The sequence below is a fragment of the Phocoena sinus genome, chromosome 6, assembly GCF_008692025.1.
Source record: "Phocoena sinus isolate mPhoSin1 chromosome 6, mPhoSin1.pri, whole genome shotgun sequence".
Classification (NCBI taxonomy): Eukaryota; Metazoa; Chordata; class Mammalia; order Artiodactyla; family Phocoenidae; genus Phocoena; species Phocoena sinus.
The window spans coordinates 80,351,873-80,364,640 of record NC_045768.1 but is presented as its reverse complement, the minus strand read 5'-3'; the positions used below and the strand labels follow the sequence as shown (position 1 = coordinate 80,364,640).

General features: G+C 45.8%; 1 protein-coding gene across 2 annotated transcripts in view; it reads right to left on the bottom strand.

Moving 5' to 3' along the window:
• The window catches only part of ACO1 (aconitase 1), a 59,868-nt gene extending 48,746 nt beyond the window's left edge, over window positions 1-11,122 (bottom strand). Inside the window, exons 1-2 of one of the 2 annotated variants that reach the window (XM_032634699.1) lie at window positions 11,012-11,092; window positions 9,324-9,552 (exon numbers count right to left, since the gene is read on the bottom strand). The gene's annotated coding sequence lies outside the window, so the exon portion shown is untranslated. Of the gene's footprint in view, window positions 1-9,323; window positions 9,553-11,011 lie in introns of both variants that reach the window. The other variant, XM_032634698.1, reaches the window with a different exon arrangement.
• Between the last annotated feature and the right edge of the window lie 1,646 nt (window positions 11,123-12,768).

Genomic DNA, 12,768 nt, shown 5'->3' with positions numbered 1-12,768 from the left:
ACATTTTCTTAAATATACCCTCCCTGAATTTTCATGGCTTCCAACTCCGAAGTTAAAGCAGTATCACTGCATCTTTTAGGGTTTACTTCAGTTCACTAAAAAGATTAGCTGTGCTTCATTTTTTTCTGTTTAAAGAGAAATTAATTGGTCCCACCCCCAAACTGTTGTGTATCTAAACATCATGCTACTTATAAACAACTTTTTGTCAAAAGTGAGATTCCATGGATGTCTATAAACAAGATTGAGGTCAGAACCATTCAGGCCCTCAAACCACCATGGCTTGTCAACTCAGTTCTTTTACAAAGCGGAGAGCTAGAAATATTAGTTCTTTGCTTTATTTGATGCAGACGCATCTGGAAAAATGGAATAGCTGAATAGCTCTGAATTTTCCCAGAGACCAAGTCACTTCTTTGATCTTCTTAGCTGTTCATAAAAGTATTGAAAAAAAAAATACACACACACCAAAAACAACACAAAAATCTCTTAAATGTGATACTCGTAACCAAAAGAATTTTAAAGCCATAAGTGCAATTGTATATTTTGGAAGAGAATGAAAAAGAAAGAAAGGAAAAAAAAAAAAAACGGAAAAAAAGTAGTACTGTTGTAGGAAAAATGGGGCATGAGAGAATGGTCATGTCCCAGGCCTAGAGTCCTTGGGATGGCTGGCCAAGTGAGTAAGCCATAGTAAAGTGAAAGTGGGTTTATTTACAGAGGTACACACTCCACAGAAAGAAGCAGCCCCAGGGGTGGGGTTCTCTTGGAAAGTGAGAGCAGCCCCTGAAATGTGGGGCTGGTTAGTTTCTATGTGCTGGGCAATTTCATAGCTAATGAGTGGAATATTCTATCTTGGAGAGGGGGTGGGGATTTCCAGGAATTAGGGCACCACCCACCTTTTGGCCTTTCACGGTTGGCCTCAGAACTGTCATGGTGCCTGTCTGTGTGTTGTTTAGCATATGCTAATATATTACAATGAGTGTGTAATGAGGCTCAAGGTCTATGGGAAGTTAAATCTTCTTCCATCTTGGACCTAGTTGGTTTTAATGAGTTTTTGTCGTATCCTCAGGATATGTCATTCTTTTAAAGGTTGTGCCTTGCCCCTGTCCCTCCTGTCTCAGTGCAGAAGGAGGGTCTTAGAGAAAGAATGACTTTATGACAGTATAACCAAATCCATCAACACATTTTTCTTGGGCACTAATTAATGCAAAGTGCACTTTATACCACAAAAGTCAACAAGACTCTGCTTTCAAAGAGCTTTGCCATCACACAATAACTTGTCACTTTTTGCTAAAATTTTAAGTTATCAGTCTGTTTTCACTAACTCTTTTGTCTCATCCTGGACCACTGACCAGAATGCTCCACATATATTCCTAGAGTTCTAAAAAGAGCTATAACAGTTTTTAAATGATTCATTTTCATTCTGAATAAGCCACATAACCTTTCTGTGCCTCAGTTTCCCAGTCTGTAATATAAGGTTACTTGATGATCTAAAAAGTCCCTTCTGGGTGAAAAAATTCTGTTTCATTCATTCATTTGTTCAACACATATTTATGTTAACTGCGTAATATGTGCCGGGAACTGTATTAGGCACCAGGGATGAACCTGGGAACAAAACTGACAAAGCCCCCTCATGGTGCTTCCATTTCAGTGGAGGTAGATAGACTAAACAATAAACAAACATAGAAGCAGAACATCAGACTGTGACCAGTTCTGTGGATAAAGCAGGACAGGGCACTAAGGAGTGTCGCCGTGAAGGGTATCAGGAGATCGAAGAAGGCCTCAATGATACGGAGCCACTTGAGAACAAGCTTGAAGGAAGTGAGGGGGCAAGCTCAGCGCAATCTTGAGGAGGGGTCAGATCATGTGCAAAGGTCCTGAGGTGGGTCTGAGAGAAGGCAAGGAGGCCAGAGCAGAGTGAGCGAGGGCAGAAAAGGAAAAGATTGAGGTGGGGAGTGGTAGAGTCAGCTACTGTAGGAACTCTGACTAAGGACAAACTACAAAGTACTCTCCTAACTTTACACTTGGTTTAAATTGTACATTTCCAACATCAGAATTTAGGTTTGGTAAGATATTAACTCATAATATGAAAACATTAGGTTGTCATTTAAAAAGTAGCTACCTTCCTGAAATCTAACCCTTCTGTTTCCCTGAACTTCATTAAGTAACACTGGAAATTTTCAGGATGTATCATAAAAATGATCATGACTCACTCAGCAGATATCCATAGCCACTGCCAAAGGTAATGGTCAGGATTTGGGGGGCCAGAGCCGTGACCACGGCACTGTGCTGTGCTCAGTGGCCAAGACAGCACAACATCATATGAAATTCCCGAGAGAAAACTTGCCTGACACATCCTTTAAGCTCATTTTAAATTAACTGCAGTAGCACAAACTCCAAAGAACAGAAATAGTTACCTTTATTTTCTGGTATCACTATGAACTAATATAAACAGAGTTTCACAAAAAGTCTTGCTGAACTTCAGATTTATTATTCCAGAGATGCACTGAGAAAGGAAAGTCTTTGTGGGGTCATGAAACATTTGTCCAGAAAGTAAAGGAAGAAGCAGGTCAGGACCCCCTCAGAACTAGGTGTCCTGGCCAGTCCTCAGTTCCTGACCTCATCCTCTCCTCTTTTTTTTTTTTTGCAATACGCGGGCCTCTCACTGTTGTGGCCTCTCCCGTTGCGGAGCACAGGCTCTGGACGCACAGGCTCAGCGGCCATGGCTCACGGGCCCAGCCGCTCTGCGGCATGTGGGATCTTCCCGGACCGGGGCACGAACCCGCGTCCCCTGCATCGGCAGGCGGACTCTCAACCACTGCACCACCAGGGAAGCTCCATCCTCTCCTCTTTAAGGCTAGTCCTCAGCCCCTTCTCAGACTGTGGGTCCCCTACCTTGCAGCAACCCACCATTGCCAGCAGGGCTTCAAAAATGATGCCTGCAGAGCCCTGAAGTCCTACTGCATCTAAGTCCTGAGAGTAGGGGGTGCGAGGGGGCAGCAACTGTAGGTGTTACTAGCATTAGAGAGCAGGCCTCGTCGATAGCCATCCTTTAAGAGTGGCGTGATTTCCTCAAGCTCCAAACTCATTTCGTAGATCCTTGGTAACTTTTCTAACTCAAATTTTAGGAATTAGAAAGAGTGTCACCACGAAAGGCTAGGTGTCAGGCTGCCGGAGGTCTCACAGGGCAGCATTTCTCTCCATGAATTCACCATGTTTCTGAGGTCATCTACCCCAACCCACTTCAGCACTGCTCAGACCCAAGAATGATGACTCGTACTAATAGAGTTCCCAGAAGCTTGCGGTATAAGCCCACGTTTCTTGGTTTTTGAGAAGAAAGGCAGCTGCCGGGAGGACCTGAAGCTCCTGTTTTCTGACCAGCACGTTCTTTCCCTGCAGTGGTATAGCCACGTGGTTAGGAGCTGGGAAGCTGCAGCCAGACTGCAGGTGTGCTGAGAGGGAACTCAACCCAGATGGAGGGAACGTCCATCTGGCCTTAAGCCCAGCTCTTAAGCAATGATGCTCTAGTCCCATCTCAGCGGCCCACAGAGTGGCATGGCATCTACACGCAATGGCCATTTCATTGGGTCAAAGATGTGACAAGTAATAGAGCAGCATTCGACCATGACACATCTACTACCTGGGCCTCGCCGGCTTGTCTAAGAAAAGGGACTGACCCAGATTCATTCATACATTTGACATTGATAGACACTGATTTGACATTGATGGGAAAAAGATGAGTCCGCCTGCTCTTCAGTCACACACAGACTGGTCAGGAGTTTATGAGACTATCAAGCAGTCCATGCTACAGCAGCAGTGGATGGAGAGCGATAAAGAAGCACCTAGGGGTGCTGGAATTTGTTCGTGGTCCAGTGGTTAGGGCTCCGAGCTTCCACTGCAGGGGGCACGGGTTCGATCCCTGGTTGGGGAACTAAGAGCCTGCACGTTGCACGGTGCAGGCAAAAAAAAAAAAGAAACATCTAGGGATAGCACCTAATCCAGCATCGGAGGGGGTCAGGAAGACCTCCAGGGACAGGCACGCCATGCACAAGCCTTCCAGAACTACACTGAGGGAAGGAGTTGGGGAAAAAATATTCCGGGCAGAGAAAACAGCACATGTAAAGGTGCGGAAGGGCTTCCCTGGTGGCACAGTGGTTGAGAGTCCGCCTGCCGATGCAGGGGACACGGGTTCGTGCCCTGGTCCGGGAAGATCCCACATGCCGCGGAGCAGCTAGGCCCGTGAGCCATGGCTGCTGAGCCTGCGCGTCCGGAGCCTGTGCTCCGCAACGGGAGAGGCCACGACAGTGAGAGGCCTGCGTACCGCAAAAAAAAAAAAAGGTGCAGAAGCGTGACCCTGTGGGAGCCATAAAGCAGTTCCATGTGGACGAAGGACAGGGTTCACAACGGGCAGGGTAAGAGGAGAGGGAAAGGGAGGGGCGGGGTCCACATCATGAGGGACCTCGCAGAAAGGCTCAGATTTATCCTGAAGACAAGGAAGCACATTAAAAGATTCTAAGCTGGAATCTTCAAGACCTGATTTGATTTTCAGAGATCACTCTGGTAGTGGTAAGAGCTGACTTGGGAGAATAATGCTAGATGGGTGTCACGGAGGCAGGTTATGGTGCTATTACAATCATCAAGTCGGAAGAAGGGGGCAGGGGCCATAAATCCCAGGGAGAGTTAAGAAAGGAGAATGGACTGAGGGTGGGTGAGAAAGAAAGAGAGATCTGGGATAGCTCCTGTGTTCCTCATTTGGGCAAACTGGCAGAGCCAATGGGAACCGGGATGTCGGTTTTAGACATGGGGAATTTGGGTTGAAGAGGAACAGCAGGCAGCAGCATATATGTGCCAGGAGCTCAGGAGGTCTGGGCTGAGAGAAGTTTGGACAGGCATTCTGCCATGAGTGCTATATCACTCCATAGGCACTGCAGCCTGCTGACATGTGCCGAGTGCCCGTGGAGTGCCAGATATCTTATACACATTGTCTAATATGGTCCCTCAGCAACTGTGAGATAGGGACTACCATCCCATTATACAGATGAGAAGACTGAGGATCAGAGAGGGTAACTTGCCAATGCCCTGTGGCTGGTAAGTGGCCAGATTGGGAGTGAAACCCAGGGCCCCTGATGTCAGGGCCAACTTCCTCGCACCCTGCTGCTTCCAAATAGGCATAGCATTTTATAGCCACTCCTCATCCAAAAACCCACATTCACCAAATGGATTAAAAAAGTTAAATCGCACTTTAAAACAATCTTCAAACTCTAAGGTACATATGTGAGGACTAGATAGTCAACCTCTAATTTCCCCTAAAATATCCTTGATTTTGGCAAAATTTGTATGACAGATAACTTTTAAAGTATGGGTTGATGTCAAAAACCCATCACCAGGCATCACCAACCCTTAAAATGTATCTGATTCCTTATCTAAGCAAATAAGCCTTTTATGAAACACAGCAATTCTTAAGACCAGTCTGGAGGCTGGTCTTTATCCCACCACTATTATAGAACTGTCCTGCGCGTATCTGTGTAGCTCTTGCATGTAACCGACTATCCACAAATGATTTGTTCACTTCTCCGCTTCTCAACCAAAAATTCAAACCTGGCAATCCTGTAGGAGGACACTTTCTTCGACCAACATGTCTTCTTCATGAACTAGGCCACAATGTGTACAATTTGCTTTGTAATTTTACAGTAATGGTCATGAAAGAATGACGAGGTTAAGGAATAATTAAGTGTTCCATACACGTCAGTCTGAGTAACAGCTCAGGCAATTCACACTGTTCAAAGATGGGCTTCCCCAGATTTCTTCTTAAGGCACGAAAAGAGAATGAGAGAGAACCCCAGCAGCATGCACGCACAGCAGCCTTGCCAATTCATCATAAAGTGGATTAACTTCTAGGACAAAGACTAAAGCAGAACCTGAGGAATCTGGGAAGTGACTGGCTCAGAGAGTGTGATATCACTTTGATAGTTCTACACAGTGGGATATACATACTTACTTCGAGAACCTGGTCTGGCTCCCCAAATATATGTAGTGCTTGGAGAGAGAGTTTCCCGTCTTTGCACGTTCCCAACATCCAATCCCAAAGCCCTTTGGTTTCCAATCTACACTTAAAATCAGACTCTGCCACTTTCTGCCATAGACAAGATTCCCTCTATCTGCCTAAGCCTCAGTTTACTTCTTTGCAGATTTAAGGCAACAACAGCTGCCCTGCACTGCCCTGCCCAGCTCACAAGGGCCACTGTGATAATTAAAGGAGGCAACAGATGAAGAGATGGTGAACACCGGGAGCAACTCTATACCTATGAGCTGCAACTCTATACCTATGAGCTGCCGTTATTCATGAGATTGATACCAACTTACTTCATGGGGCATGTGGACCCTAAACATAGCCAGTTTCTTCTACTGAAGATTTAAACCTACATCTTAAAACATAATAGATATTCTAATGTTGTCAGAGTCACTCTTCCCTACCAAGGGAAAAAAAGCATTCTAGAATAAGAGAAGACCTAAACACTCCAGATATATGTGAAAAAAATGACAACAGACCATAAAGACCATTTTCCTCAAAAAAAAAAAAAAAAAGATGTCTTCTTTATACTGGCTCAAATTGAAGATTCTTTTTGTTGCAGTACTTTAAAATCTTTAAAAATCTTGCAGGTGAGATAAAATGTTCGTGGTCCTAGGCAATACCTGAAATTTTTCCTTTGAACATAATGCATTTCTTTTGTAATCAAAATTTTTCTCCAATGAACTTAATCAATTTAAATTAATTTAGCATCTATTTCTTGAGCATCTTCTTTGCATTAAGCATTTTTAAGTAGCATAGGAGAAAGGGAGATAAGGAAAATCTTGTTTTACATGAAGATTATGATCTAAGGAGACTGAGATAAGCTCACAAAGAACTATAATATGCTAAGGGTCATAAGAGAGGTCAGAGGAAAGTGACAGCTATAACTAAGGGAGTTGAGAAAGGCTTAACAGAGGAGAATTGGAAGAAGGAAAGAGGGAAGACTGATTTAGCCTAGAAGGCAGAGAGGAGAGGAAATGCAGAAGCAGAGAAGGGGGACCACACAGCAAGTGTTCGAAGTCTGCCCGGGGGTTCGGTTGTGCTGACATTAAGACAGAAGTTTTAAGATTTTGTTAAAGCAGTTAGTACATGCTTGTTACTAAAAGACACAACAAAGATACTTTGTTAGTTTATACAGTTGAAAATGAAGATGCTAACTCCTGGAAGAGGGAAAAAAAGAAGTGAGTTTGAGGAAAGGTCCCGATGAAACAAGACTGGTCAAATGCTAATGTTCATAATTGTTGAAGCGGGGGGTTTATACTCTCCACTTCTTTGGATGTATGCAATTTTCCATTAAAAATGGCTAAAAAAGAAATGAAGGCCATTCAGTCTGGTCAGCTGATGGCTTCTCAGGTGATGGTGCTGATCCGATAAGAACATTCTAACCTCTAGGTCAGTTGGAGGGAACGGGCAGGGCTGAGGCTGGAGCTGACTCCCCAGGCGGAAGTAGACACTGCACAACATAACTAAGGGCTGTTTTCGGTTCCCCATGCCTCTTGCTCCTTACTTCTTTCTCAATTTCCCACTGGGAGGAAGGGAGTAGCAGGGGTCTGCTACTGGCCAAGTTGGTGCTAAGTCAGTCTAAGAAAAACAAAGCCAACTATGTTGCCCTTAATGTACAAATAACTGTAGGGGTTATTTTTGGTCAAGTCAAATTATTTTTTAATTTATTTATATTTGGCTGCGTTGGGTCTTCGTTGCTGCGCGTGGGCTTTCTCTAGTTGCGGCGAGGGGGGTCTACGTTGCGGTGCGCGGGCTTCTCATTGTGGTGGCTTCTCTTGTTGTGGAGCACAGGCTCTAGGTGTGCAGGCTTCAGTAGTTGTGGCATGGGAGCTCAGCAGTCATGGCTCGCGGGCTCTAGAGCACAGGCTCAGTAGTTGTGGCGCCCAGGCTTAGTTGCTCTGTGGCGTGTGGGATCTGCCTAGACCAGGGCTCGAACCCGTGTCCCCTGCATTGGCAGGCGGATTCTTAACCACCGCACCACCAGGGAAGTCCGGTCAAGTCAATTTTAATATTTGTTTAGTACTTGCTAGAAAATATTAATAAGCAAAGTGAAGAGAATTAAAAACCCACTGTACCCCACCACCAAGAGAAAAACCACCTAGCGTTTGGCACATCCTTTGCCTCTGTCCACGCGTGTGCACATCTGTACATACATGCACATGCTTTCTCTCCTCGTCACGGTAGGATCACAGAGAAACAGTCTTGGGTAACATGTTTTTCAATTTTAAAACTGTACTTCATGGCATTTAATGAAACAGCGTTTTACAACATCAGTTTAAGGGCTGCATAATAGTCCATTAGAAAACAGTCTGATCTGTGTGGATGGACCTAGAGACTGTCATACAGAGTGAAGTAAGTCAGAAAGAGAAAAACAAATATCGTATATTAACACATATGTGGAACCTAGAAAAATGGTACAGATGAACCAGTTTGCAGGGCAGAAATTGAGACACAGATGTAGAGAACAAACATATGGACACCAAGGGGGGAAAGTGGTGGGGTGGTGGTGGTGTGATGAATTGGGCCATTGGGATTGACATGTATATACTGATGTGTATGAAATGGATGACTAATAAGAACCTGCTGTATAAAAATAAATAAATAAAATAAAATTCAAAAAAATTTTTTAAAAAGTCTGATCTGGTGCTTCTAACCTTGGACAGGGGCTTACGTCAAACAAATATTGTTCAGTAAAATGCTTTGATCTGAGAGGGCTCTCTCTCTCAATATTATTTTGAGTTAATATATACTAGTATCATATATACTAGTTTAGAAATAGGATGCAGTAATTTGTTTTATCAGGAGAGAGGGAGTGATGGTAACATTCTAACAGAAATAATCTTATCTTCCTTGAAAAAGTATAGGTTGTTGGGATTTCAGTTTTTTGTTTTGTTTTCAGGTTGTAAAAGCAATACATGAATGCTGCAAGGTAGGCAGACATATGTTACCACAAAGAGTAACAAAGATAAGTTCCCTGCCTTCCTTCTGACTCCACTGTCCAGAACTGGCTACTGTTGATAGTTTGGTATGCCTGTCTTCCAAACATTTATAAGGCTAAATATGTATGTAATTTCTATCTGGAATTTGTGCTGACAGAACAAGGAGCCACGGAAGTAATCCAGTGAGTGATCCCACCTACCACACAGCAGCATGCAGGGCACTGGGCTCTGGCAGAGGCTGAGGAAGGGCCACTCACAGGGACACTCCTCTGAAAGTGGAAAGTGAAAGAGCACCAAGGCTGGGTGCTCTTACTCACCAGTCATATTCCAATAAACTCAAGGCTGCTCAACCACAAACAAATGATCACGGAGGACAGGAAGGCAACAACACGCCTCCCTATTCTTTTGCAAATCTCTTCTCAAACACTTGCAAACTCACACAAACCCCTCCACACTTGGCATGGGGTCCCCATGCGCACGTCTCCGAGTGCGTGGGTCCTGTGTGTCACATCACTGGTACAGTCTGGACTCACGCACAGGTCACCTCTGCAGGGACAGAAATAACCAAAGGCATCTGAGAGCCTTGCCAGTTTTCAGGAGGCCAGCAGGGCTCATCATGCCTTATGTGGGGACCTAGTTCTTGGTTTCCTGAGTGGGGTCAAGCTTGGTTGCAACTACCAGAGGTTAACCATCCATGCATGGTGTGGTGTGTGTTCCCATTCAGAGGAAGGATCACAAACAAGAAGCAGGCCCAATGATTTAAGCCTCTGAAGCTTTTCCTACAACGGTGGCTCTCAAAGTGTGGTGCAGGGGACTCTAGGGATCCACAAAGTCAAAACCACTTTCGTAACAATGCCAAGATGCTATTTGACATTTTCACTCTCACATTTTGCGGAGTACACAGTGGACTTTTCCAGAGGCTACATGACATGTAATACTGCAACAGACTGAATGCAGAAGCAGATATAAGAATCTAGCTGATGAAAAAGCAAATGAAAAACAAAAAAAGAATCTAGCTGCTGTCTCTTAAATCTGACATTAAAGAGATTTGCAAAAATATAATTAATACAATGCCACTCTTCTCAGTAACGTTGTTTTGAAAAGGATGGTTATTTTCATAAAGATATGTACAATACGTCCACTATTATGTCTAAATGCATTACTAAATATAGTAAAATATTCTCAATTTTAGTTATATTTGGCAAATATTGAAATATATAACCCACATAAAAGTTCCTTAGTATACTGATTTTTGAGTCTAAAGGGGTTTTTGAGCACCGCCCCCAGAAAAGTTTGAGTACTGCTACCCTAGAGGCTGTCCCCGACTCCCTACCCCCATCCCCGCCAAGACGCACACACACACACCGCTGTAAGGAGGGTTATATATGTGGCAGGAAGGAAGATGTGCCATTCTGATGTGCTGGCTGAATTAGTAAAGGCAGCCCGTGCTCCTTCCTGGATCTCTGAATCTATTAGGATGGGCTCTATCCCCACCCCTTCCACTGAGGGTCTCTTCCCCCCGCACTCCGTTTTCCCCTTACCACTTGGTGTGTTTTCCCCGATCTGTCAGAACCTCCGAGGATTTCCCTATCCCGCCACCCCCAGCTCGGCGAGGACTCCCCGGTGAGGCCCGCACACCCTCCCTGAGGTTAGGACTCCCCAGTTCAGTCGGCCGGAACAGTCTCAGCGTGGACTCTGGGCGGCCCGCACAGCCCAGACAAAGAAGGCCTAGGAGAGCCATTTCCAGTCCCCAAGACCTGTCCTCGGCTCAGCACAGGCTGGGGACAGGGCGAAGGGGTCAGTCCCCAGGAACTAGTCCCCGATTTTCCCCTCGGCCTTCCCCGGATCCCCGCCCCGGGCCGCCCGGCGCGCTGCAGTCCGGGCAGTCCAGGCTCGGGGAAGGTGCCCGGGGCGCCGCGGACTCGCGCCCACCCTGCCGGGGCCAGGGCGGCCGGCTCTCCCGCCCGGGGCCGGACGTCGGTCGGGCCGCGACGTATTCACTTACCGCGAACTGCACTGCAGGCTCCGACCTGCGGCCGGGAACCAGGCTGCGGGGCACGATCCCGTGCGCTGCGCGATTCCAGACGCCGAGCTCCTCCCCTTGTCGCCCCGGGGCCACCGGCCGAGGGGCGGAGCCGGGGCGGGGCGGGGTCTGCGGGGCGAAGGAGACCTCGCCCCCCGCGGGAGGGAGGGTTGCTAGGGGCCAGCGGCAGGCTCCTCCCCTGCGGGCCCAGGCCTGGGACTCGCTCACTCTGGGCCGTGGAGTGTGACTGTCCAGCTCTCTAGGAGGGGAGCCGAAGGGACGAGGGGAAAATGTCGCTTTTTAAAATGATTTGGCCGTCAAGCTGGAGGCTTCCCTATCTGGCACCCCGGTACGTGTGGTCACCTCCCCTCTCTCCCTTTTGCCTTCACCCCATCGCCACCTTAATGCCTTGCAAAGCGTGCTGAGTGACCTGGCGGGACTTCAACGTTTCCGTGGCTAGGAGTGCAAAGTTTCAATGTTTAATCAACTTATTTATTTTTAACGTGTAACAACTCTTCCTAATGTACGCTGTTCACCCTGTCAGAAGTCAGAGAAATGGCTCAGCAGACGCTAAGAGGGCCTTCTTCACCGCACCTACTTTCCGTAGGTTGGTTGGAGTTGCGCCCGCTGAGGTAAATGTGGGTGATTAGATCTTTCTAGATGAAAGGTGAGGTTTTCCTGCCCAACTTATATAGAGAGTTATTGTCGTTTTCTATCTTATCTGAATAAACAGCTTATAAGATGACTAATAGCTGATACTGATAATGACCTCTACTAGTTACCACACTCCTACTCTTTGCAGGCTCGATGATGGGGTCTTTACATATGTTATTTAGTTCAGTTCCTCCAGTTGCCCCATGAAGTGAGGAATATGACCCCGTTTTACAGACATCCATAGCTGGGATTCAGTCCTCAGCTCTATCTGACTCCTAAGCCCACACTTCATCATGTTGCACTGCAGGGTACAGCTATTCCCTGGTTATATTTAATTTTGAAAGAGAACATATTTGCTATATTTCATATTACTATAGTAAATATTACGTATTTACTGTATGAGAGAAGACTTTCTTCCCACCCACTTCCTAAAGTCCTTGCATTCACATTCATTGAGCAAACTTTCCTTGAGTGGCCACCATATACCAGAGGCTCACCACAAACCCCGAAAAATAATACTGGGGTCGCCTCGGAAGTTAGAGTGTAGGGAAAGCTGAGGGGTAGGGAGAAAAGACATCCAGCTACATTTTGGTTCTTACTGAGGGAGCCCTTCAAAAAGCAAAGTTTCTTAATGTTCAGTGATAACATACATATAATATAAGAACTGGTAATCCTTGACAGGAAATAATTAAATCAGAACTATAAAAGGAATTGAGATTTATTAGTAAACACTCTGGCCAAAACCATGAAGGAACTAGTTCCCACATCACTCTGCTCTTTTGCTCTGGGAAACATCACCAGTGATGTGCGGATTGCAAATCCAGTGACCTCTCTTCTGTTCTTGCCCTTGCTGACTGCTCTGTGGTGTTTGACACTGGTTGACAGGTATTTCCTTGAGATGTTAACCTCCTTTGGCTTTAGAGCCTTCTGCTCTCATGATTCACTTCTGAATTTGGTCCCTCTTTCTTAGGCTGTTTCACTGCACTCTTTCTCCTCTCACTTCACACGTGACTCCATACACTGATGAATTCTTCGTTTACTTTCTCTGTATGCAAACTTCCAGCTGAAGTCCCCTCTGCCTCTGT